At 41.4% G+C, this 26,319-nt stretch overlaps 1 protein-coding gene across 3 annotated transcripts in view; it reads right to left on the bottom strand.

Moving 5' to 3' along the window:
• rarab (retinoic acid receptor, alpha b) overlaps positions 1-26,319 on the bottom strand; it is a 196,974-nt gene that overhangs the window by 147,683 nt on the left and 22,972 nt on the right. For 2 of the 3 annotated variants that reach the window (XM_036589170.1, XM_036589172.1), the window contains exon 2: positions 2,938-3,011. The gene's annotated coding sequence lies outside the window, so the exon portion shown is untranslated. Of the gene's footprint in view, positions 1-2,937; positions 3,012-11,584; positions 11,692-26,319 lie in introns of those variants that run through there. The other variant, XM_036589171.1, reaches the window with a different exon arrangement.

Raw genomic sequence — 26,319 nt, 5'->3', positions numbered from 1 at the left:
TACTATTAGCTAGAACCATAAATGTCATTTGGTATATACACACACACACCTCCTTGTTTCTACACTCACTGTCCATCTCATCAGCTCCACTGACCATGTAGGAGCACTTTGTAGATCTACAGTTACAGACTGTAGACCATCTGTTTCTCTGCACCCTGTTCTTCAGTGGTCAGGACCCCCACAGGACCCCCACAGAGCAGGTATTGTTTGGCTGGTGTGTCGTTCTCAGCAGTGACACTGACGTGGTGGTGGTGTGTTAGTGTGTGTTAGTGTGTGTTGTGCTGGTACGAGTGGATCAGACACAGCAGTGCTGCTGGAGTTTTTAAACACCTCTGTGTCGCTGCTGGACTGGGAAGCGAAAATATCCAGCCAACAGCGTCCTGTGGGCAGCGTCCTGTGACCATTGATGAAGGACTACAGGATGACCAACACAAACTGTGCAGCTGCAGATGAGCTATCGTCTCTGACTTTACATCTACAAGACAGACTGACAAGGTAGGAGTGTCTAATAGAGTGGACAGTGAGTGGACACAGTGTTTAAAAACTCCAGCAGCACTGCTGTGTCTGATCCACTCAGACCAGCGCAACACACACTAACACACCACCACCACATCAGTGTTACTGCAGTGCTGAGAATGACCCACCACCCTAACAGTACCTGCTCTGTGAGGGTCCAGCTACTTCTTTACATCCACAGCCTCAAAAACAAAGTCAATTACTTCAGATGAAGTGGGAGGTGATCAAAGACCTAAGTCCTAGCCAATGAGAGAGCTCGCTTGGCTGTAGCTACCAAAGATACTACAGAGATAAATATTCTAACTGGACAATTCTTAATTCTAAAAAATTCTAAAAATAATTCTAATAATAAAAATCTAAGCAGAATACACTGCAGTGTATCCTCAGTATGTTACAGTGAACCAGGGTGGTCTCAGGTTAGTATAAAGGCAACCAATGCTTTTCATAAAAGCTTCTCACAACACACAGCAGGCAGTGTAAATAAAATGAAACTACAAAAATCTCACAGCACTCACTGACGTGACCTGAAGGGGGCCAGAGGTCACCTCGCCGAACGCAATAAAGGGTCAGACTCGGCCAAGGGCCTTCTGGGGCTTATCCAGCGCACACACTCATAAACATAACTTTATTTGTGCTCGATGAAGACCTGCTGAGGCTGAAATAATAAACATCTCCTTGTGTCTACAGGCTGAATCCCCCACTGAGAGGCAGAGAAAACAGAGAAAACCAAACATGCACATACATGACGGGTGAGGGGGCAGTATTATTATTATTATTATTATTATTATTAATGTTTTTCAGGGGCCTGTCTCAATAAAGAGGTTCAACTTAGACATGATCCTGACTAAGGCCCAGTCCCATTTCCTATTTTTACCCCTACCCACTTGTTTTTGAGTGTCTCCTTGCCCCTTGGAACTGAGTTACGAGGGGTAGTGGTTGAAATCTTCCCTCTGAAATGGGACCCTCAAATAAAAAGAGCATCACTTCATTAACAGCTACCAGCGCTGCTCTGTAGGCGACCCTGCCAGTCTGCAGTGACAGCAGAGGAGGGTAAAGTTCAGCTCCTCACTGCTGGGCTTTAGTTACATTTAGGGCATCATAGCCCTTCAAAGAGGGGGGCAATTATTTATTATCGCCCACCCCTAATTCTTCAGTGATATGAAGCTGAAGTCAGATATTCACCAGATTCTTGTTCAAATAATTCTGTTCCACCTTAAATGGAACAGCAGTTACATTCTGGCACTTCAGGCGTCAGAACTGCTGGACTATTTAAGGTGGAACAGGAAAGTTAGCTAGTTAGCTACTGAGACATTAGCATACTATTAGCAATTTTTATGCTTATTATGAAGAAAAGGATCATAATACACTGAAACGACATTAAAGTAAAATAATATGATGATTATCGTAATTTTTAACAGAAAATTCTCACATTTGTGGGTTTCTTTGGTCTCTTGTTCTCCATCTTACTGGGTTTTCTTTTTTTCTCATAACTCTCTGTTTGGAGTCTCTAAAAAACCTCTATTTGGAGGGTCATTTAGCCCCAACACTTCACCCCACCCCTCTATCTCAACAAGAATCAGGACACCCTACCCCCCTAGACTTGAACACTCAGAACAGAGGGGTAAGGGCTAAGTGGTAGAGGCGAGGGGTGAAATGGGATTGAGCCTATGTGTCCCAAAGGGAGCCGCTCTTAACTTGCCAGTTAAAGGGCCCATATGAAGGAAAACTAAATTTTCTAATTAAGAGTTCGATTAAGATATAAAACGTGCCATTCACTTGCCAGTCCATGACGTCCATATATGGAGCTGAAGCAGCTCATTTTGTAGTCACTGTTTCTGTGACATCACAAAAACCAATGCATTTACATACATGACATAGCCTACAGCAGTTTAGCCCCACCCATTCACACTGAAGACTGCTTTGTTAATGAGGCACAACCAATCAGAATGGAGCTCTTTTCCATACATCAGTCTTAAAGGCGCAGCCTGTTTCATTCTAATGGATAATGAGAAGTTTAACAAAATGGTCATCTAAAAACTAACTATGATTATTTTTGTCATATAAACTCACACAAATGTGATAAGTGGACCTCAAAGGGAGAAAAACAAAATAAAATTCAAGAAAAATGTAGCATGTGGGCCTTTAAGGCTCTATATTCTATATCCGATTGTCGTTTTTCAGTTTTTGACATAATTTGAAAACACCTGTTGTTCTTTACATTGTGTGTAAATTTCATGATGAATGGACCAAAAGAAATGACTTAAAATGACTTGGAAAAAATTCTGGTTCCATTGACTTACATTAAAAGTAAAGTATGGTTTTCCCTTCTCCTGTAAAGTTACCATTTTGGACATATGATTTAATATATATACACACACACACATATATATGCCAAATAAGGAAAGCTGTAAAATGCAGTACCTGAAGCCTGTATTCCTCCAAAAACCTCCTCAAAAATCCAAGTTAGAAGAAAAAGATCCTCCCCAGAGAAACGCCTGTAAAAAGAGAGAGAGAGAGAGAGAGAGAGAGAGAGAGAGAGAGAGAGAGAGAGAGAGAGAGAGTGTGAGCGAGAGCAGGACTCAGGTAAGGAAGTGCATGTGTTTGTGCGTGTATGTGTGTGTTTGTGTAAGCGTTTCACAAATCTGCCTCTCTTTCATGTCAGCCGCATCCAGAAGAAGCGAAGCTGCCACGAACGTTACATTATTCATGCGCGAGGCTGTTTAGAGCGAAGCTGGACGAGCGGCTCTGAAACTACAGCTCAGTCGGCACGAATCAACCCCTGTTTTCATTCTAATACTCATAGTAATACTGATAATAATACGCATCAGCGCAGGACGAGTAATCTTTATAATGAAACAACAACAACAACAACGACAACAACAACAACGAGTACACGATTACTCATCACTCCACAACAACTGCCAGTTTTGTCTGCTTAATCTTTAATAATGAGGTGACGTAACTCAGTCGTTCCACCTGGGTGCTTTTTTTTGTCCTACTCTATGAAGTAAGAGCTGCATTTGGATCATGAACAGCTCCTTTTAATATTTATGAGTAAATGAGTGATGTTATACAGTACTGTAAGTCAGAGACGGCCCATTTATTTCATTTTCAATCACAACAGCCATTCAGTACAAGCTCACTTTTCAGTGTCAGGACAAAACAAAGAATATATATTAACTACACAAAACAGAACCAGCCAGTAAAAAACAAGAAATGAGGCTTTACTTGGAAAGGGCTCGACAATACTCGTGTGGAAAGAGAGGCGGTGGTCAAATCCAAAAAGGCCAAAATACAGAGAAAGACAAACATAACAAACAATACCAGGCAACCAGATCCGAAAGGGCAAAGACAAGAATGCAAAGTCAAGAAGTCCAAAAAAAACAGGTTAAGAAACTCAGAAGGCAAAATACAGACGGAAACGCTCGGCAGCTCTACGAAGAGAAGCAATACCTCGCAATTATTCGAGGCTGAAGCCCCGGCTTGTATCCCTGCTGTCGGAACAAAACCTCGTATCTCCAAAATGGTAACTTTACAGGAGAAGGAAAAACCTACTTTATTTCCAATGTAAGTCAATGGAACCAGACTTTTCTCCAAGTAATTCTGGTTCATTTCTTTCGGTCCATTCATCATGAAATTTACACACAATGCAAAGACGTTTTCAAAATATGTCAAAAACTGAAAAGCAACAACAATGGAGAGGTTTTGTTCCGACAGCAGTGACATACTAAACTACAGCCAGTCATGCAAACATAGCAACGGTGCAACAGGTTAGTATTCAGGTGAACTGGGGAGTTGATTGGTGGATTGTGGAAGTTGGGTCATGTGACCTCTCAGAGAGTTCTGGGAAGTGGAGTTTTTACAGACGTCAGAGCCAGGAGGACGCGTGACAACAACGAAGCATAACCTATAATGTTTCAGTTTTTAGTCTCAGCCATCCACCTTCATTCCAGCTTCCATTCTTTTCAGGAGACTCACTTTCAGTCTCTCAAAGAATCTGCAGACACGCCTCCAAAGTTCAGTCTCAGAAGTTGGTTGATCATTTTCTGAAATAATCAGACACATTCAGTGATGTTGAGGTCTGGAATAGACACAACAGAGTCTTAAACTATGTCGACATTATCAGGTTGAAGTGGCATGAATCGGATTTTTGGCCCTAATGTGGCTCAGATCTGATGTTTTCAGGGCTGTGTGGACATGCAAATCTGATTTTTTGCCCTAATGTGACTCAGATCTGATGTTTTCAGGGCTGTGTGGACATGCAAATCTGATTTTTTGCCCTAATGTGACTCAGATCTGATGTTTTCAGGGCTGTGTGAACAAGCAAATCTGATTTTTTGCCCTAATGTGATTCAGATCTGATGTTTTCAGGGCTGTATGGACACGCAAATCTGATTTTTTGCCCTAATGTGATTCAGATCTGATGTTTTCAGGGCTGTGTGGACAAGCAAATCTGATTTTTTGCCCTAATGTGACTCAGATCTGATGTTTTCAGGGCTGTGTGGACAAGCAAATCTGATTTTTTGCCCTAATGTGATTCAGATCTGATGTTTTCAGGGCTGTATGGACACGCAAATCTGATTTTTTGCCCTAATGTGACTCAGATCTGATGTTTTCAGGGCTGTGTGGACAAGCAAATCTGATTTTTTGCCCTAATGTAATTCAGATCTGATGTTTTCAGGGCTGTGTGGACAAGCAAATCTGATTTTTTGCCCGAATGTGACTCAGATCTGATGTTTTCAGGGCTGTGTGAACATGTAAATCTGATTTTTTGCCCTAATGTGATTCAGATCTGATGTTTTCAGGGCTGTATGGACATGCAAATCTGATTTTTTGCCCGAATGTGACTCAGATCTGATGTTTTCAGGGCTGTGTGGACAAGCAAATCTGATTTTTTGCCCTAATGTGACTCAGATCTGATGTTTTCAGAGCTGTGTGGACGCAAATCTGATTTTTTCAAATCCGACCTGAGCCACTTTTATATGGGGTCCTAGTAAACGGTGGAAAAGCAGCTCATCTCACCTTTTTCTCCTTCGTCTCGCTCTAATAATGAAGCTGAGAGCTGATCAGAGTTAATTATCTTCTCAGCGAAGCTCGTTCTGCTCGTTAGTTTGTGCTGATGATGCAGTGATTCATTCACGTGACGTTACTGAGTAGGATGAGCTCATTAGGGTCATTTCAGGACGCCGGTTCGTCACATTAATGACAGATTTGAGTCACTTACCTAAACGAGTGTGAACCATCCTGTCAGAGAGATCAGATTTGAGCTTGTAATGTGAACGTGGCCTTAAATACACAAGGAAAATTTCCAGTGAATATGAAATCTTTCAGACAATCTTTCTGCCTTACTGGGGCCTCAAACTCCACCAGGCTTTAAAGAAAGCCATTTTGCTGAACTTTGTGCCAATTTTGAAATAAACAACAACATTTCTGTGGTAAATTCCTTTCTGGCGCTCACAGGCAACTGAGGGTTTGGACATAAGATCAAGTACCAAACGAAAAACAAGTCAACTGAAGAAAAACGATGCGACCTTTGAGACAAATACCAGCCGAGCGCGGCTCATTCGGGCTGAAAAAAGACAGACATTTATTGCGCGATGTTTCGGTCGAGGACTTCAAAGTTCTTTCAAAGAGCACTTCGGCGCAGGTGTGTGAAAGCAGCTTTTGTCGTCTTTTCAACGCGGCTTTGTTCTCTACAAAAGAAGCAGCAGCAGAGGCTGAGCTGTTCAGTCAGGGTGTGAGTCGAGGCCTTCAAAAACCTTTTCACGTTTCGAACAAGCCAGCGCACAGATACGACGGGCCACTGGGACCTGGAACGACTTTCCACAGCGCAGATCAGGCCTGAGACTCGAGTCATTAAGGAAAATACCACATTAAATTAAGAGGATTGGTGAAGAAATGTCTGCTGTTCAGCTTCAGCACTTCAGACTGCATTAACAGTAGATCAGTGTGGCGAATAACCTGCTAATGAATCTGAATGATGCAGTTACCCAGCCTGAAGGCAGGTGGCGCAGCAGGGGTTAGTTCAATTCAATTTAAATTTATTCAGACAGCATTTCTTACGTCATTACTCACAAATATCAACTCCTCAACACTCAAAAGTAGAACCTCCCTAAGAGCATGAGGAAGAACCACTGAGAGGAACCAAGTCTCAAAAGGAAAAACTCTCTAAAATCATGAGGAAGAACCACTGAGAGGAACCATGGCTCCAAAGTAGAACCTCCCTAAGAGCATGAGGAAGAACCACTGAGGGGAACCATGGCTCCAAAGTAGAACCTCCCTAAGAGTGAGGAAGAACCACTGAGAAGAACTAAGGCTCAAAATAGAACCTTTCTAGGAGCATGAGGAAGAACCACTGAGAGGAATCAATACTAAATGGATAAGCACCTTTAAAGTATGAGGAAGAACCACTAAAAGAACCCAAAGCTCAAAGCAGAACCTCCCTAAGAGCATAAAGAAGAACCACTGAGAGGAACCAAGACTCAAACAGATAAACACCCTAAAAGCATGAGGAAGAACCACTGAGAGGAAACGAGGCTCAAAAGTGGAACCTCCCTAAGAGCACGAAGAAGAACCACTGAAAGGAACCAAGATTCAAAAGTAGAACCTCCCTAAGAGCACGAAGAAGAACCACCGAGAGGAACCAAGACTCAAACAGATAAACACCCTAAAAGCATGAGGAAGAACCACAGAGAAGAACTAAAGCGCAAAGTAGAACCTCCCTAAGAGCATGAGGAAGAACCACGGAGAGGAACCAAGACTCAAAAGAAGAACCTCCATAAGAACATGAGGAAGAACCACTGAGAGGAACCAAGACTCAAAAGAAGAACCTCCCTAAGAGTAAGAGAAAGAACCACGGGGAGGATTCCTGATTCAAAACGAGAACCTCCCTAAAAGTATGTGGAAGAACCAGAGAGAGGCAGCAACACTGAAAAGAACATTGTACATTATTACAATATGAAATGAATTACCATGAAAAAATGAGATAATCTGTACAATGTTTTTAATAACATGGTTATTACAATTTGAAATTATGATGATCATCATGAAAATATTAATATGAGAATATTATCAGCATAATAAGAAAGTGGTTAATTTATTGATACATTATCAGAACATGAAATGGTTTGAGGGCAGTGTGGCACGCAGTTAGCATCATGCTAACTGTTGAGGTATAAGCTTCCATTACTTGTTAGCTACATTAGCATCTTAGCTCCAGGGCTAAAGCTAAAGAAGCAAACTACAGACACCAAAATGCCGACATTTGAGGGAAGCGGGGGAACTGAAAAGTTCAGGTTTTGCCCAATTATCGCTTTAAACAGCCTTAAAATTCACTCCAAAAAGCAGCTTCTGCACCTGATCGCAGGAAAAAAACACACTCCTGCAGCTTTGTTCACTAAAAGCTGCTAACAGACATCCAAAACAAGCCACCCCGAGGCCCCTGATTGGTCGAAAGTTGCCCAACTCCCCGTAGTGCTCTCTCAGCAGTCAGAGCACTGAGCGATGACCCTAACAGAGGTGTTTTCTGCCGGACGCTGAAAGGTTGTCCCCCGCAGAGCTCAGGCCACATGTGTCCTCTGCTAAAGCTGGAAAAAAAAGACAGCGGTGGATGCAGCCCTGTCAGCGGGTCACCTGCCCTGTCACGCCGCACCAGCATCAGCAGCGTCTCCGTCCACTCCCGCTGACCTCCGGCCGGCCAGCACATGGACACTGACGTTAGCAAGATGTGATGGTGTTGGCAGAGAGAAGAGCTGCACTACTGGGCTATTTTGTGCATCCATGAAGTGACTCACTGATTTAAAACAGCAAAACGTCCAGTCTGCTGTGGTCAGTACAGAATGAGGTTTAGGTGACTTTATTTTTTAATTTTTATTTACATTTATGTTAGTCTTAAACCATAGTCCTATGCCCTCCACTAGAGTTTAAAGCCCTTTGTAAGTCTTACATCCTGTGCTATGTCCTGTTTTATGACCTATTCTTATGTCCTGTGTTTGTTAGTCTTAAACCCTGGTCCTAAACCCTGTGTTAGTCTTAAGCCATGCATTAGTTTACACCCTAAGCTTACACACTCTTAGTCTGCAACCTTAATCTCAACCTATGTGTGAGTTTTAAGCCCTGTGTTTGTTAGTCTTAAACCCTAGTCCAAAACCCTGGGGTAGTCTTAAGCCATGTGTTAGTCTTACACCCTAATCTTACACACTCTTAGTCTTCAACCTTAATTTTAACCTTTGTGTTAGCCTTAAGCCCTGTGTTTGTTAGTCTTAAACCTTAGTCCTAAAACTTGTGGTAGTCTTAAACCCTGTGTTTGTTAAACGTAAAAGTGTTAAACCCTAGTCTTAAACCTAGTGTTAATCTTCAAACATGTCTTAGTTTTACACCCTAATCTGAAGCCCTTGTTAGTTTTATGTCCTTTGTTAGCCTTCAGACCTAATTTTAAGATCTATGTTAGTCTGAAATAATGTGTTAGTCTTAAACCATGTTATTATATCTTGTGTTAGTCTTAAACCCTAATCTTAATCCATGTCTTAGTCATGAAACCCTAATCTTAAAACATTTGCCTGATAGTCTTAATCCCTTGTCTAAGACCTGTGTTAGTTTTATACCCTGTGTTGGTCTTAACCCTAGTCTTAGAACATGTGTCAGTCTAAAGCGCTATTGTTAAGTGCTGTGTTATCTTAAACCTTAGTCTTAACCTCTACGTTAGTCTTAAACTTTAGTCCTAAGCCCTGTGTTAGTCTAATCTATGTGTTAGTCTTACACCCTAATCACCACTGTTAGTCTTCAACCTTAATCTTAACCTATGTGTTAGTCTTAAGCCACGTGTTTGTTAGTCTTAAACCTTAGTCCTAAAACTTGTGGTAGTCTTACACCCTAATCTTACACAGTGTCAGTCTTTAACCTTAATTTTAACCTATGTGTGAGTTTTAAGCCCTGTGTTTGTTAGACTGAAACCCTAGTCCTAAGACCTGTGTTAGTCAAAAGTCATGTGTTAGTCTTAAACCCCAGCCTTAAGCTCTGTGTTAGCCTCAAGACCTAGTTTTACGCTTAGTGTTAGTGTAAAGCCTCAGGCTAGTCTTAAACCATATTATTATGCCATATGTTAGTCTTAAACTCCAACACTGTATGTTACTGTCCTGTGTTAGTCATAAAACACTAATCTTAAGCAATTGTTAGTATTAAGCCTTGTGTTTGTCAGTGTTAAACCCTAGTCTTAAACCTAGTGTTAATCTTAAAACATGTCTTGGTTTTACACCCTAATCTGAAGCCCTTGTTAGTTTTCAGTCCTTTGTTAGCCTTCAGACCTAATTTTAAGATCTATGTTAGTCATGAAACCCTAATCTTAAAACATTTGCCTGATAGTCTTAATCCCTTGTCTAAGCCATGTGTTAGTTTTATACCCTGTGTTGGTCTTAACCCTAGTCTTAGACCATGTGTCAGTCTAAAGCGCTATTGTTAAGTGCTGTTATCGTTAAGCTCCATGTTAGTCTTAAACCTAAATCTTAAACCATATGGCAGTCTTAAACCCTGTGTTTGTTAGTTTTAAACCCTAGTCTTAAGCCTAGTGTTAATCTTAAAACCTGTATTAGCCTTACACACTAATCTGAAGCCCTTTGTTAGTTTTATGTCCCTTGTTAGCCTTAGTTAGACCTAATTTTAAGATCTATTTTAGTCTGAAACCTTGTGTTAGTCCTAAACCCTAATTCTCATCTATGTGTTAGTCATAAAACCCTGTGTTTATCTTAAATCTTAGTCTTAACCTCTAAATTAGTCTTAATCTCCATGTTAATATCAAATCTTAATCTTAAACCATGTGGCAGTCTTAAGCCCCGTGTTTGTTAGTCTTAAACCCTAGTCCAAAACCCTGGGGTAGTCTTAAGCCACGTGTTAGTCTTACACCCTAATCTTACACACTGTTAGTCTTCAACCTTAATTTTAAGCTACGTGTTAGCCTTAAGCCCTGTGTTTGTTAGTCTTAAACTTTAGTCCTAAAACTTGTGGTAGTCTTAAGCCCTGTGTTTGTTAAATGTAAAAGTGTTAAACCCTAGTCTTAAACCTAGTGTTAATCTTCAAAACTTAGTTTTACACCCTAATCTGAAGCCCTTGTTAGTTTTATGTCCTTCGTTAGCCTAAAGACCTAATTTTAAGATCTATGTTAGTCTGAAATAATGTGTTAGTCTTAAACCCTAATCTTAATCCATGTCTTAGTCATGAAACCCTAATCTTAAAACATTTGTCTTAAACTGTAGTCTTAAAGCTCTGTCCTTGAGTTCTGGGGCAGTCTTAAACCCTACGCTCTAAAAAAGACGGTTCTTCAAAGGTTCTTTAGTGAAGAAACTGTTTCTAAAAAAAACCATGAACACTCGAAGAACATGATTAAAGGGTTCTTTGCATGGTGAAATGGTTCCTCAGACTGATGGAGAATGTGCTGTATGTGGTTCTACATAGCACCAAAAAGGGTTCTGCTACTGTTATAACGTAAAGCTTTTAACCATAGAAGAACCCTTTTGGTGCTATAAAGCCATTTCACCATGCAAAGACGCATTTAAGCATGCAAATGGTTCTCTGGGTGTTCATGGTTCTATATAGAACCATGTCCTTTTCTAAAGAACCCGTAAATAACCATCTTTTTTAAGAGTGTGGTGCCGGGCTGAACATTCAGAGGTTCCCAACAAGGCCTAAAGCCTGAGACTCTGATATCAAACGAGAACTTGAGATTTTAATACAGAGACAGTTCGAAAGAGCAGAAAATCTAGGCTAAATCTGACCTGATAGAACGCAGAACCACAACGTAACGTGCATCTCTGACATTATAGTCACCAAACTGTTCTCAGTTCCTCAATACAAGAAACTGGAAGCTGCAGTCACCACGCAGCACGGCCGTCTCAGCAGCAGCAGACATGAAAAAACAACCACAAAGAACTTTCCGGAGTGTTTGCCCACCACACCATATGAAAACAGCTCGCCCAGCACGTGATGGGCTAACCAGGTTTTTCAGAGGGAGGAGCGGTTCGTTAGCTTTCTGACGAAGACCGCAGTGACGGTCACATTCATCCTATTTGGTGTTTACCTGAAGATCTGGAGTTCTGAACACTCCCTCTGTTCTGTCGCCCCTGGGTAAACACGGCTTTCCAGGAACCGAACAGCAGCGGTGGACGAAGAGCACAAACCATGTACCTGAGTTAAAGTAGAGACACCCAGGGTAAAATATTACTGCAGTAAAAGTAGAAGTTCCTCCCTTTAGACCTCCACTTGAGTAGTAGTACTAAAGTATTTGCCTTCAAATGTACTTAAGTATCAAAAGTGACAGCACTAAAAGATTAATTATGACTTTAATGTCCTGTTATCATTTTTGTAACAAGACTCGCTTCATTAACTCATTTTAGGTGAAAATACTCCAGTGTCTCTCTTGGTAAACCAGTCTTTTAATAGAGTCATTAATTAGTGATGCTGATGTCTATTAAAATTATTATAAGCACAAAACACTGAAGACAAACAGTTTCCATCAGGTAGAACTGAGTGGCTCTGAAATCACTTTTTACAAACAAGCAAAGTTTCAGTTTAAGATTTATTTGTAAGTTTAAGTTTAATAAAAACTTTAAACTCAGATTCACAAATGAGTTTCCTTTACTAAACTGCATCTGTAGGTCTCTGTTCATAAACATAAACTAGACAAAACTAATTTACTATAAAATGAAATGTGTTTGTACAAATTCAGAATAAAGACACGTCAGTCACAACTGCATATGAGTACATATTTCTATATTGTGGTCTGTTTACACAAAGTTAGGTTAGGTCATCATTTATGTTGAATAGACTTTCCCACAATTTTACGCTGCTGCACTGATGTTGAACTGTGTGCTGCACTGGGTCGGTATGACCAACAGATCAAAACAAGCTCAAAACTAAGTGACCGCTGTACCCTGATTGGTGTTCTTGCGTTTTGCGCTTCTTTTGTTTTGACATGTTTATGTTTTTATACACACAGAAACCAAAAGGAACGTCAGATTTCTCATAATGTAGTGGAGTAAAAAGTGAGATATCTGACTTTGAAATGTAGTGGAGTGAAAGTAAAAACGTCACCCAAAATGGAAAAACTTCAGTACAGATACACGAAAAAACTACTCAAGTACAGTAAAGAATTACATTTACTTCGTTACTGTCCACCACTGCCGAACAGCCCCAAGGTGTGCGTTACCGTGTCTCAAATCCTTGCTGATGACCCACTTTCAGATTCGGATGGCACCTGTCTGAACCCGCACAGCCGCGGCGCTACAGAGCGAGTTTTCAATAAAAAACACCAGCTGCTCTACATGAATGAAGTTCTGAGACTCAGCTTAGCTGCACAAGTCATCTGATAATCATTACAGCAATACAGGCTCTCAATACCGATATCGCACAAGGCTGCAATATGCAAATGATCCCTCTAACCCAGAGGTGGCAGCACAAATGTTCAGAAGAGCCATTTTGTCCTTTCAACAAAAATCAAACCACCTTGGGAGCCACGACATTTTCTGCCCATTTTACCATCTTGGCTGTAAATGTCTCTCAGTGTGTGCTGATGTACTAATATAGGCTAAAAAATAATATAAACAACAAACCTAGCTTTAGCTTTAGCTCAGCTATAGCTGCTTTTCTCGCATCTCTGGCAGGAAACTTTTCCTTAAAAGTAGAACAGTTTCTTGTAAAACGTCTCTCAGCCTTCGACAAAGTTTCTCATTCGCCAGCTTCTCGTTCGAATTTTCCCGTTCCACCTTAAATGGCGTCTGAGGTGCCAGAATGTAACTACAGCGCCGTTAGGGTGGTAAAACAGCCGCACGTTGCTGACCCCTGCTGACCCCTGTTTTAAGGTCTGTGTTAGTTTGAAGCCTCATGTTAGTCTTAAACCATATTATGCCATATGTTAGTCTTAAGCCATGTGTTAGTCTTACACCCTAATTGTACATACCGTTAGTCTTCAACCTTAATCTTAATCTATGTGTTAGTCTTAAACCCGTGAGTTTGCTAGTCTTAAGCCCTAGTCTTAAGCTTTGTCTCAGTCTTATGTCCTGTGTTAGCCTCTAGTTTTAAGCTCTGTGTTAGTTTGAAGCCTCATGTTAGTCTTAAACCATAATATGCCATATGTTAGTCTTAAGCCATGTGTTAGTCTTACACCCTAATTGTACATACCGTTAGTCTTCAACCTTAATCTATGTGTTAGTCTTAAACCGTGAGTTTGCTAGTCTTAAGCCCTAGTCTTAAGCTCTGTCTCAGTCTTATGTCCTGTGTTAGCCTCTAGTTTTAAGCTCTGTGTTAGTTTGAAGCCTCATGTTAGTCTTAAACCATATTATGCCATATGTTAGTCTTAAACTCCAATATTGTGTTGTGTTATATTATTGCCCTGTCTTTGTCATAAAACCCTAATCTTAAGCAATGTGTTAATATTAAGCCCTGTGTTTGTCAGTCTTAAACCCTAGTCTTGAGCCGTGTTAATCTTAAGCTATGTGTTAACCTTACACCCTGATCTGAAGCCCTTTGTTGGCCCTAAGACCTAATTTAAAGATCTATGTTAGTCTGAACCCACGTGTTAGTCTTAAACCATGTTATTATACATTGTGTTAGTCTTAAACCCTAATCTTAACCTATGTGTTGGTCTTAACCCTAGTCTCAAGCCCTGTGTCAGTCTTAAGCGCTATTGTTAAATTCTGTGTTTGGCTTAAACCCTAGTCCTAACCTCTGTGTTAGTCTTAATCCCTTGTCTCAAATCTTAATCTTAAACCATGTGGCAGTCTTACGCCCCGTGTTTATTAATCTTAAACTGTAGTCTTAAAGCTCTGTTCTTATGTTCTGGGTCAGTCTTAAACCCTATCCTCTTAAAGATGGTTCTTCAAGGGTTCTTTAATGAAGAAAAAGTTTCTATATAGAACCATGAACACTCAAAGAATGATTAAATGGTTCTTTACATGGTGATATGGTTCTTCAGATTGACGGAGAATGTGTTGTATATGGTTCTATATTTATGGAACCACATACAACACGTTCTCCAACACGTTCTCTCAATCTGAGGAACCATTTCACCATGTAAAGAACCTTTTAATCATGCAAAGGGTTCTTACCGTGAGTTACTCAAACTTCCTAGTGGAAAACATGATCAGGCTGTGTGTCTGACCAGTTCTAGACTGTGTGAGGCCACCAAAGCAATACTGACCAAACGGTCAAAACATGAACCGGAGAGCTTAGGGGTGCACAGCTGGACAGACAGTAAGATGACCCAGAAGACAAATGGTCACCGCAGGGTGGCCGCAGACATCCGAACATCAGCGCCTAATGGATGATGACCCCAAAGAGATCAAAGGTCAGCATCCCCTGACCCCTGATTCCCAGCCTATCTAAACAAGACCACCTGCAATGACACAAGATGGAGCACTGAGGCCTCCTGAAAGCTGCAGTCTTTTACATCAGGGGTGTCAAACTCAACCACTACAAGGGTCATATTAAAAGATCTCAGCAGATCTGTGGGCCAGCTGTGTTTTTATTCCATTTTTACTGTACATTTTGACCCCAACTGACCATGGTTTGTTCAAAATATGCCAAAATTACAACGGATATAAAACAACAGATCACTGTTACACCTCTTTATAGGACCCCGATGTACAGTAGGTTTTTAAAACTGTCCGTTCGCTTGAACTGGACACCTGGCATGTTTTTTTTTGTTGTTTTTGTGATGTGGTCCCATAGATCGTTGTTGTAGAGGGGGTGGGAGCACATGCTGCCTTCAAGTCCTGCCAGAAGTATCGGACTTACGAGATGAACATACACGAACGCCACCACAATGTCGTATTTATTAGTGGGAAACTTCTCAGCGAGCCCAGAGTTTCCGAGTCGAGGGCGTCTCAACAAAAAAGCAGCGACAGCCGCTGATGAACTTTCAGTTCTTCATCAGCCACAACATTAACACTGCAGGCCATCCACACATGGAAATACAGATATAAGCACATTACGTGACACATCTGACTGCACAAAAACACCAACCGTCTCATCGGCGTCCTCTGCTCTTCACTTTTTACAGTAACAGACTTTCTTTAATGACAGAAAAACAAAAGCAATCCAGAAACGTTATTTCCAGTGTGTCTTATTTCCAACCAAAACCACTTGAACACAAATGAAGTCGTATTTACGGCCTTCGAAGTTGTAAGTAGGAACTTCTGAGGAGGACTTGAAGGCAGCAACACATTACATTGCAGTGCACGTTGGGAACTGTAGTGCAGTTCATGGTGAAATGTGCTAATATATATACATCATCTAAACCGCTTATCCTTCTGGGTCGCGGTGGGGTGCTGGAGCCTATCCCAGTTGTCATTGGGCGGAAGGCAGGACACACCCTGGACAGGTCGCCAGTCCATCGCAGGGCAGACAGACATACACAATCTCACACTCACACCTAGGGACAATTCAGCATGTCCAATCAGCCTGACTGCATGTTTTTGGACCGTGGGAGGAAACCGGAGTACCCGGAGGAAACCCACGCAGACACGGGGAGAACATGCAAACTCCACACAGAAATGACCCCGGGTGCCAGCCGGGAATCGAACCCAGGCCATTCTTGCTGCGAGGCGACAGCGCTGCCCACTGCGCCACCGTGCCGCCCTATGAAATGTGCTAATATTAAAATAATTCTGTGGGCTGAAAAGGATTGTGCCACGGGCCTGACTCGGCCTGCGGGTCCTGTCTCTGACACATGGGTTTCGGAGTGTGGCACCAGGGCCGCCCGAACCACAGAGGTGAGCATTTGACTCACCACGTTTCAAAGCACCGGGGCGAAGACCCACCACTTTCTGATTACACTCACATCGAGAAGAAACTAAACCACACAGAGCGCTGACCAACACCGAGAGAGAGAGAAACAGAGTCACACTCACTGGCAGAAACACACGACTGTCCACTCGACTGCTGTAAAGCTCTGTTCACATGACGTCCTACAAGTGCAACAAACAGACTACAACTTGTGAAAATGCAGCAGTAAAAATATTAACACAGACCACAAAACAGGATCAGATTAGGCCAGTTTTAGGCAAGGCAAGTTTATTTATAGAGCAGAAACAGAGTCAGAAAATACAGAGTTGTTTAAAAAAGTAAAGGAGAACAGGAATTAAAAGCACGACTACAACAACAGATTTAAAAGAGAATCATTAAATTAAAAATCTAACTAAAAATTAAAAGTTACATTAGGATAAAAAGGTGCTGTTACAAAGGAAAACAGGCTAGAAACGCTAACAGCGTTTAAACTGAGCTGAGCTCAAATAGGAACGTTTTCAGGCCGGATTTAAGTGTCCAGTGTCGGGGCTCTTCTAATGCTCTCTGTCCACTGGCTCCATTCAAGAGCTGCACAGTAGCTAAACGCTGCTTCTCCATGTTTACTTCACCTTCAGCAGGACTAACTGACCAGTTCCTAATGATCTCAGATCACTGGCTGCCAGTTTCCTTCAGAATCCACTGTAAAATTTTACTGCTAGTTTTTAAACCTCTTAATGCTTCAGCACCTTCATACACTGCTGAGTGCTGACAGGTGATGCTCCAAATCCAGCTTTAAGATCATTCAGTGCTGCTCCTTTATACTGAAACTTAACAGGCAGCACTTGTTTTTATGCACCAAAGATCTGGAACACCTTACCGAAAGACATCCGTCAGGTTCCATCAGTGTTTTTAAAAACAGTTAAAAACATGGTTCTTTACTTTAGTGTTTAACTAGTTCAGTTATTGTTGCCTTGGTTTTTACTGGAATGCTACTGTTGTTTTCTTGTTAGTTGAATTTTTATTGTATTTTATTTAAACTTTTATTTTTAATTTCAATTATTATTAATGTATCCCCTTTTATTCTATTACTTATTTCATGCATTTTTATTATTGTTTTTTATATTTTTTTAACTTTAGTGTTTAACTAGTCTTTTTTATTGTTTCCTTTGTTTTTACTGGAATATTACTGTTGTTTTATTGTTAGTTGAATTTTTATCGTATTTTATTTAAAATTTATCTTTAATTTCAATTATGATTAATTTACCCCCTTTTATTCTATTACTTTTACTTGTTGCATTGTTTTAATTATTTTTTAGCGTTTAACTAGTCTTTTTATTGCTTAAGTTGTTTTTACTGGAATGTTGCTTTAACTGTCTTGTTATTTGTATTTTTTTCGTTTTTATTTATACTTTTATCTTGTGCAATTTAATTTTAATTATTATTAATCCCCTTTTATGCTATTGCTTTTATTTGTGGCATTTTTATATATATATTGTTTTATCTTTTTTCTTTTTCTTCTGTTGTTTTTACTTTGTATTGTGAAGCACTTTGAGCAGCACTTTTATTGTATGAAAGGTGATATATATTTAAAGATTATTATTATTATTAAACACATGCACACATGAAAGTCTGTTGCACTTATGTGATTATGATCTTTTTGTATTCATACTATATTAATTTCTCCTAGCGTATAACAATACTGTCACGCTGTACAGCCCTGTAACACACGTAAAACGATGTGGATGCTAAAAAAAAGCCTTATTTTAATGCCTTATTGCTTTGAAAGAGAGAGACGCCTTATATTAATTAGTGGGTTTTAACCCCACGAGCCCATTTAAACACCCACCACCCCCCACGAGTGCATGTACTAGCTGACAGGAGTGAGAGAGAAACAGAGAGACGATATAGATTTACATGCTGCATGGCCTGTATTTCACTTATATGTGTTTCAGGGTGTCAACACGGTCTAAAATAGCCCAACCTCACAGGCTAGCAGATGGTCTGCCTCACAACAAGACCAAACAGCAGCCAGCGGGAGAAAACCATCCACACACCGACAGATACATTACCACTCAGCGCCCAGGCTAACGCGCACAAACACGTATCAGCATCCACACAGGTGGAGCTAGAGAGTCGGTCATGATCATAAACATCACAAACAGCTTCTGCCGGCCAGACAAACGGACAACGGGTCCCCTAATCACCGTTACCTGCTTTAGAGAATCAGGTGCGCCATTTAGAGCATCGCCTCACAAGCCAGGCTACTGAATTTACACAATTGTTCCACTTATGTAGACGCGGTCGATCAGCCAAGTCATGCTGGGCGTCCAAATTTCGCTTCTTTAGTTTAGCACTGGAGCTAATGTAGCTAAGAAACACTAGAAGTCAATAGTCACCCAAATCATTTCTGTGAGCTCAGCCCCAAAACTTCTCTCGGCCCCCTTAAAGTGCATCATTAAGGTCGCACCAACTTGTTTAGCACACAGTATGATTCGCTGTAAAAGTGGGCGATATGACGATGTTTTATCATTATCGTGATAAACAATACGCTTTTCTGAAATCGTGGAAATTGCCGATACTTAAAGAACACTGAACTGACCAACTGTATGTTTCATTACAAAGAGAGCACAATTAGTCCCGTTTAAGTGGTTTTAGTGCAGCTCAGTGTGTGAAATCTTGAATAAAAACAATCCTTGTAGTTTCTGATGGCTGTTTTTAAGCAACGGCACTGCTAATACATTGAGTCCGTATCATGATATTGATACATATCATGCATCGTGAGTATTGTAATATGATATTTTTCGCATATCGCCCGTCCCTAATTCACTGTGAGCTATAAAAATGAAGAAAACGTCACCGTGGAGCTGAAACACTGCAGGCACTTTCGACAAAATTCGACTGCCTGTCGCATTCGCGTCTCACAGGAACCTGAACGCTGCACACTACAGCTGAGATTTCTGTTGTTTCTTTTTATAAAAAAAACGTTAACCGCCTTCTCCAGGCCTCCTAGTGGCCATTTCACTGGGGGAATGGAATTCGGGTCATTGGATATTTTTATTAATGTAAGTCAAAACAATATTTCATTCAAAAAATAATTAAACGTGAACTAAAATGATGTAAACAGTCCAAATTTCTTACATTTTTTTTTAAATTAATGTTAAAATATTTAACTTAATTTGTAATTTCAACTCAAGGCTGAACTGACGGACCTCCAAAACACACCACAATTGCACTTTATGGCTACTGACTCATCATAACGACTTATTTTCTTGAGATTTTGAGATAATGTGTTGAATTAATGAGTTATTCAAGTTCATTTCAATAACGCGAGAATAATTTGGGGGAATATAAATCATTAGAGGGCACTAAAGCAGCCTTTGGTTAAAAAAGACACCCTGTTAAGCCAATTTACTTTTTTTATTTAGAAAAATATTTAAATTGAAGATTCAACTGAGGGGTAAAAGGTAAAGAATGACACACTGAACACTGAAAAATGAACACTTCACTGAAAATGAATACCCTGTACTAAATGGCTGTTTTGACTGGAGACTGCATAGTGAACACTCCGTTTGCACTAAATGCAGCTAGTGCACTGCTGGGTTTGAGACACAGCCAGCGAGACGTACATGACCGGAGCTGAAGTTCTCTCTGATCGGCTGCTCTGTCATTAAGGTGGACACGCCGGGCAGCTGACCAAACATTAGCGGTGATGAGAGAGGAGAGAGAGAGAGAGACAGAGATCAGAGAGCAGGCCGCTTTCCCTGGGGGAAACCCACCCCCGCCCCCCCTGCACTTAGACAGAGCGACCTTGGGAGGCGAGGACTGATGGGACTCGAGCGATAAAAAGCTAAAGCGTCCTTGAGTCTCACTGAGAGTCACTCACTGAACGCCCACTGCTGAGCACGCCGAGTCAGTCCGGCCTGCAGTGACACAATACTGACCTGAGACAGCAGCAACGCAGCACAGGGACAGAGGGACTCAATGAAAGGTACTTTATGGCCTCACTGACAGAGAGCACTGATACAGACACAGCAAACAGCACTCAGAGAAACGGGCAGATCACACTGGAGCTACAGTCTCCTGACCCCGACATACTGAGACAGTACAAACACACATTTTCACCAAGTACAGAAGGACAACTGCCTATTATCTTATTCTGGAAGGATGTCAAAAATATTGGCTTGGTATCTCAAAATAATGATTAATTTTCTCAAAATATTGATTTAGTATCTCAAAATAAGGCTTTACTTTCTCAAAACAGTGACTTAGTGTTGTGAAATAATGACTTAAATCCTCAAAATATTGACTTACTACCTCAAAATAATGACTTAACATCTCAAATTATTACTGACACTCTCAAAGTAATTATGTATATTCTCAAAATATCTCAAAAAATTACTTATTGTCTCAAAGTAATGACTTGGATTCTTGAAATTACTTAATTTCTTGAAATAGTGACTTAATATCTCAAAATATTACTGATACTCTCAAAACGTCGGCTTAGTGTCTCAAAAAAATGACTGATTATCTCAAAATATTGACTTTGTTTCCTATAATAATCGCTTCTTTTCCTGAAATATTGACTTACTAGTCTAAGTCTAAGGCCATGCATTAAGTTTTGTGCTAGTCCCAAGCCCAGTCTTGAGCACTGTGTTGGTGTTAAGCCCCAGTCTTTACATCTATGTGAGTTTAAAGTCCTAGTGTTAAGCTTTCTGTTTAGTCCTAAGCCATATTCTTTGTCTTAAGCCCTAGTCTTAAGGCCTAGCCTGTGTTAGTCTCAAGCTCGGTGTTGGTTTAAGCTCTAGTCCTGAGCCATGTGTTAGTGTTAAGCCCATGTCTTTACATCTGTGTGAGTCTTAAGCCCTAGTGTTGAGCCTTCTGTTTAGTCCTAAGCCATATTCTTTGTCTTAAGCCCTAGTCTTAAGGCCTAGCCTGTGTTAGTCTCAAGCTCTGTGTTGGTTTAAGCTCTAGTCTTGAGCTTTTTGTTAGTGTTAAGCTCCAGTCTTTATGTCTGTTTAGTCCTAAGCCATATTCTTTGTCTTAAGCCCTAGTCTTAAGGCCTAGCCTGTGTTAGTCTCAAGCTCTGTGTTGGTTTAAGCTCTAGTCTTGAGCTTTTTGTTAGTGTTAAGCTCCAGTCTTTATGTCTGCTTAGTCCTAAGCCATATTCTTTGTCTTAAGCCCTAGTCTTAAGCCTTCTGTTTGGTCCTAAGCCATATTCTTTGTCTTAAGCCCTAGTCTTAAGCCTTTTGTCAGTCTTAACCTCTGGGATGGTCTCCCCGATCTTGAGCCCTGTTTTAGTCTTAATCCCCAGTCTTAAGCATTACATCAGTGTTAAATCTAAGTCTTAAGTCCTGTATTAGTCTGAACTCCTGTGTTAGCCTTAAACCCGACCCTAAGAGGATTATTCGCTGGCTACACTCAGCGGATTCCCAACAAGTGACTGAGATGGATGGAGACTTTTTTTTCCATCCAGCAGTTGGAAAGAGTGTAAATTAAAGCGGAATTTGATCTGATTGAATACGGATCTACAGGAAACAGCGACGTGTGATACGGTCTGGCAAATTTCCTGCGCAGAAACGGGACGGAGGAGCGAGCAAAGGACGAAAATCTCCCGAAATAGCTGAGGAAACACTGAGGCTCAGCTGCTGGCGCTCAGCGGTGTGGCATATTGGCTCTGCAGTGCAGGCAGGTACATCTCCTTAATAGGCTCTTATCGACCGGCTGCCCACTGCACTCCACACTGATCGATTCTCTACCCTGAAATAGCCTCCGGAGACCGGCCTCGGACACACAGCTCACCGCGTCTCTGTGTAGACCGCATATAGAGTTGCAGGACAGCGTATGTAACAACAGCCGCTGCTCCTTCACGAGATTTAAAGACGAGGGGATTTATCGACTCCACACTGCCGCTTTAATCCAGTCTGGACCAGGTGACGTTTAAATGTGTTACAGATTGACACAATCAAATCACTGACAGACACTAATGTGCACATATTGGAGAGGGAGCACAACTCATACCTGAGTCTAGTACTAAACGCAGGTCTATGTTTACAGAAAACAGTGTTATGGTCAGAGCACAGTGTCGGAAACCCACATAATCGAGTCTATAAGAGATTACTTAATAGCCCCGCGTGGTTTGAAGACATGCAGTTAGCACCATGCTAATTGGTGGGGTATACACTTCCATTATTTCTTGGCTACATTCGCCTCAGACCACTCTGCCTGTATTGTGACACATTATTTTAATTCAATTCAACCTTCAGACTCGGAAATACAGGAAGAAACTTCATTCCCAGATGAAAAAACGGCTCTGTGCTGGTTCAGCTGGTCACCAGGCACGGTTGTGCTGGTTGACCAGCATACCAGCATCCAAAACACAACATACGCTAATGTGGGTGGTGACGAGCTATGTTCATCTATGCTAATTTTTTAGAAGTTAAGTGACCCTTATTAGTCCCACAACGGGGAAATTTCACCTCCGCATTCTAACCCAGCCGTGCAGTGAAACACTGCATACACTAGGGGGCAGTGAGCACACTTGCCTAGAGCGGTGAGCAGCCCTATCCACAGCGCCCAGGGCGCAGTTGGGGGTTAGGTGCTTTGCTCAAGGGCACTTCAGTCACATACTGTCGGCTCAGGGGATCGAACCAGCGACCTTCCGGTCACAAGGCTGGCTCCCTAATCTCCAGCCCACAACTGCCCCAAACAACTTGTTTGCTCTCCCGAAAAGGGACTTGAACCCTGGATCCTCAGATTAAAAGCCTGTTGCTCTACCGACTGAGCTATCCGGGCTCAGAAGGGGACAGAAACAAGTAAAAAACACAACAAAAAATGTAATAAGGCGTCAGTGACAAAGGCGGCATTAAAACAAATGATAGCAAAAGAACAAACAAAACTAACGGCACTATAAAACCTTAACAACAAAGCGATAAAAATAAAGCAATAAAAGTAGACTGAGCACTAAAACTAACTGAAAACACAACTCCACCATTTGAATCATCACACACCTCAAACCGTGTTGAGTTGTTCAGTATCTCTAATAGCCCTGATTATGTGGTTTCCGACACTGTATGACTCACTGTTATATATAAATATGACTAACGTGCGTTAGCATAGCTAAAAACAGTGAGTGTGTTTACATGCACTCAGTAATCCAATCATAATCAGATTTCAACAGTTATCTGATTATTCAAATGGTCATGTAAACAGCGCACACTGATTTCTTTGATCAGAGTAAGGTCTGGAAACCAGATTAAGAAATCCGATAAAGAGGCTGGATTTTAGCTCAGTGATCAGATTTGTCAGTGCATGTGAACTCTTACTCTGATTTCTTTCAGATTTCTTTGTCTGCACATGTGCGGAACAGATCGCGGTACCGGAAATAAGCGAGCAGCGTCGCCGCGAGACGCAGCAAAACACTTTTGGAGCGGCGCTGAAACCAAATACATGCTTGACGAAATGAAGGGTTTAAATATCCTTCAACTTCTAGATGATGTGTGTTCATATTTTCAGGTAAAGCGGCGCGTTGATTTAAAAAAGCCCTCTTTAAAAAAGAGTTTTACGCTACGTTTACATCACGTGTTCTTCTGTGAGTTTATTGGCTGGTTGCAAAGCAGAAATCTGATTACTGTCTGACTCACGTAGACCTGGAGTTTCCTCATCATCTGAAAACTCAAGTGCATGTAAATGCGTTGATCAGATTACTGACAGAATCAGATTTTCTGCAGTTATCGGATTATTAAGTGCATGTAAATGCGGTCAGTAGCAGCAGTGACCCCCAAACCTAAAGTTTGCCCTTACTCCTGTCCATCTTAACAGATGTCAGTGATAGAAACCACACAGACAGTGCTAAATGGTCCAAACTGTGTGGTGTAATCAATGCTAGTTGTTAGCTACATTAGCCTTGTAGCTCCAGTGCTGTACCTAAGAAGCAAACTTCAGACAGCCAACATGTTTCGGTTGGTCAAATACATTCGAAGCTCCTCAGTACACTAAACAAGCTCAGCTGGTGCACAAAGAATCCAAGCAGTCCAAATATTTTAATGACTTTAATCTGACTTTTAGCTTTTAAAGCCTCTGACCTGCCCTGACTGCCTCTCCCTGCATGAAGGAGCAGTTACAGTATCAATAATGAGGCCTGGAGAAAAGATCTCTCAGATTACAGTCAGGTGCTGCTCGATAACGGAGCCAAAAGTGGCTGGTTGAGCACCGGCGAGCTAAAGCATGCGCTCTGCGCTACATCAGGCCCGTTACGGCAGTTTAGCTCCGTTTATTTATCTTCAGCCGCAGTAGGTCCAACACCCGCCTGAAACCGTGCAGATTTCCAGAGACAGTATTTCAAGATATAATGTGATTTCTCTTGGTTTTTGGATCAAAAGCAGAAGTGTCCCCCGGCCAAAAGCTCAACGACAATCCACAGCATCTGGTTCTTTTAACCCAGCTGGCCAACGAACACTGGATATATTTATACCTTCTGATGGTTTAATATGGTTAATAACTGCCATTGCTCAAAAAATGCTTTTCAGTGAGGCGGCTATGAGCCGGGTATTCTCAGCAAGCTGACAAAAAAGGCAAGCGAGGCAGTATTTAACATTCTGGAGCTAACGCAGCTAACGTTGCTAACGGAGGCTAAAGCAGCTACTGTGTGTTGGAGTAATGGAAGCTAACAGCACTTAGCATTTAGCACTGCGCAAATAAAATCTGTAAAAATCTGTAAAATCTCTAAAAAGTATATCACATATCTATAAACAGTATCGGTCGATCTTGAAGTCTGAATTTGGTCCATGTTTATAGATGATGTTAAGTTAATTAGCATCAGGAACTACCTAATAAAGTCTATTCAAAAACTCAACATGACTGGTCAGTTATTCAGGCAGTGGAGAAGCCTCAGGGCCTTCTAGACATTCAAAAAAGGCCTAATGATTTCTGGGAACTTCTTCTATTTATTTATTCAACACTTTTTTTCAGTGCTGCTCTCATGCTTGATGTATTTAAACTTAAATTAAACACATGTATATCCTATTTTTATAGATTTTTATATTTCTACATCATGTCAACACACCAGCTGTCCTTTTTGAAACTTATGTAGAAAATGACGTATATAATTCATACACACCGATCAGGCATAACATTCTGACCACCTCCTTGTCCATTTTATCAGCTCCACTTACTATATAGGTGCACTTTGTAGTTCTACAGTTACAGACTGTAGTCCATCTGTTTCTCTGATACTTTGTTAGCCCCCTTTTACCCTGTTCTTCAGTGGTCAGGACCCCCATGGACCCTCACAGAGCAGGTACTACTTGGGTGGTGGGTCATTCTCAGCATTGCAGTAACACTGACGTGGTGGTGGTGTGTTAGTGTGTGTTGCGCTGGTCTGAGCGGATCAGACACAGCAGTGCTGCTGGAGTTTTTAAACACCTCAGTGTCACTGCTGGACTGAGAATAGTCCACCAACCAAAAACATCCAGCCAACAGCGTCCTGTGGGCAGCGTCCTGTGACCACTGATGAAGGACTAGAGGATGACCAACACACACTGTGCAGCAGCAGATGAGCTGTCGTCTCTGACTAAACATCTACAAGGTGGACCGACAAGGTAGGAGTGTCTAATAGAGTGGACAGTGTTACTGCAGTGCTGAGAAAGATCTACCACCTTAAGGGTCCATGGGGATCCTGACCACTGAAGAACTATAGTAAGTGGAGCTGATAAAATGGACAGTGAGCGTAGAAACAAGGAGGTGGTCATGATGTTATGCCTGATCGGTGTGTGTGTGTGTATATATACACACACTTTTACATAATAGCAACTAGTGTGTGTTTATGAGGTTGTGGGTACAAAGAGGGGTTCGAACTTTGCTCTATACGTCTCCACCAGCTGAAAAGAAACGACAGATTTTTCACTTCTGCAAACTCACTCACTCGCTCACTCGCTCGCTCGCTCACTCACACCCACCACACACTCAACTCTACAAACACATTCTACACAATGAGCACAAAAAAATGCACTGAGCACTAAGCTCATCACACACTCG

Source organism: Colossoma macropomum, unplaced genomic scaffold, assembly GCF_904425465.1.
Source record: "Colossoma macropomum unplaced genomic scaffold, Colossoma_macropomum, whole genome shotgun sequence".
NCBI lineage: Eukaryota > Metazoa > Chordata > Actinopteri > Characiformes > Serrasalmidae > Colossoma > Colossoma macropomum.
Note: the sequence above shows the minus strand (reverse complement) of the source record. Positions and strands in the feature narration are given on the sequence as shown.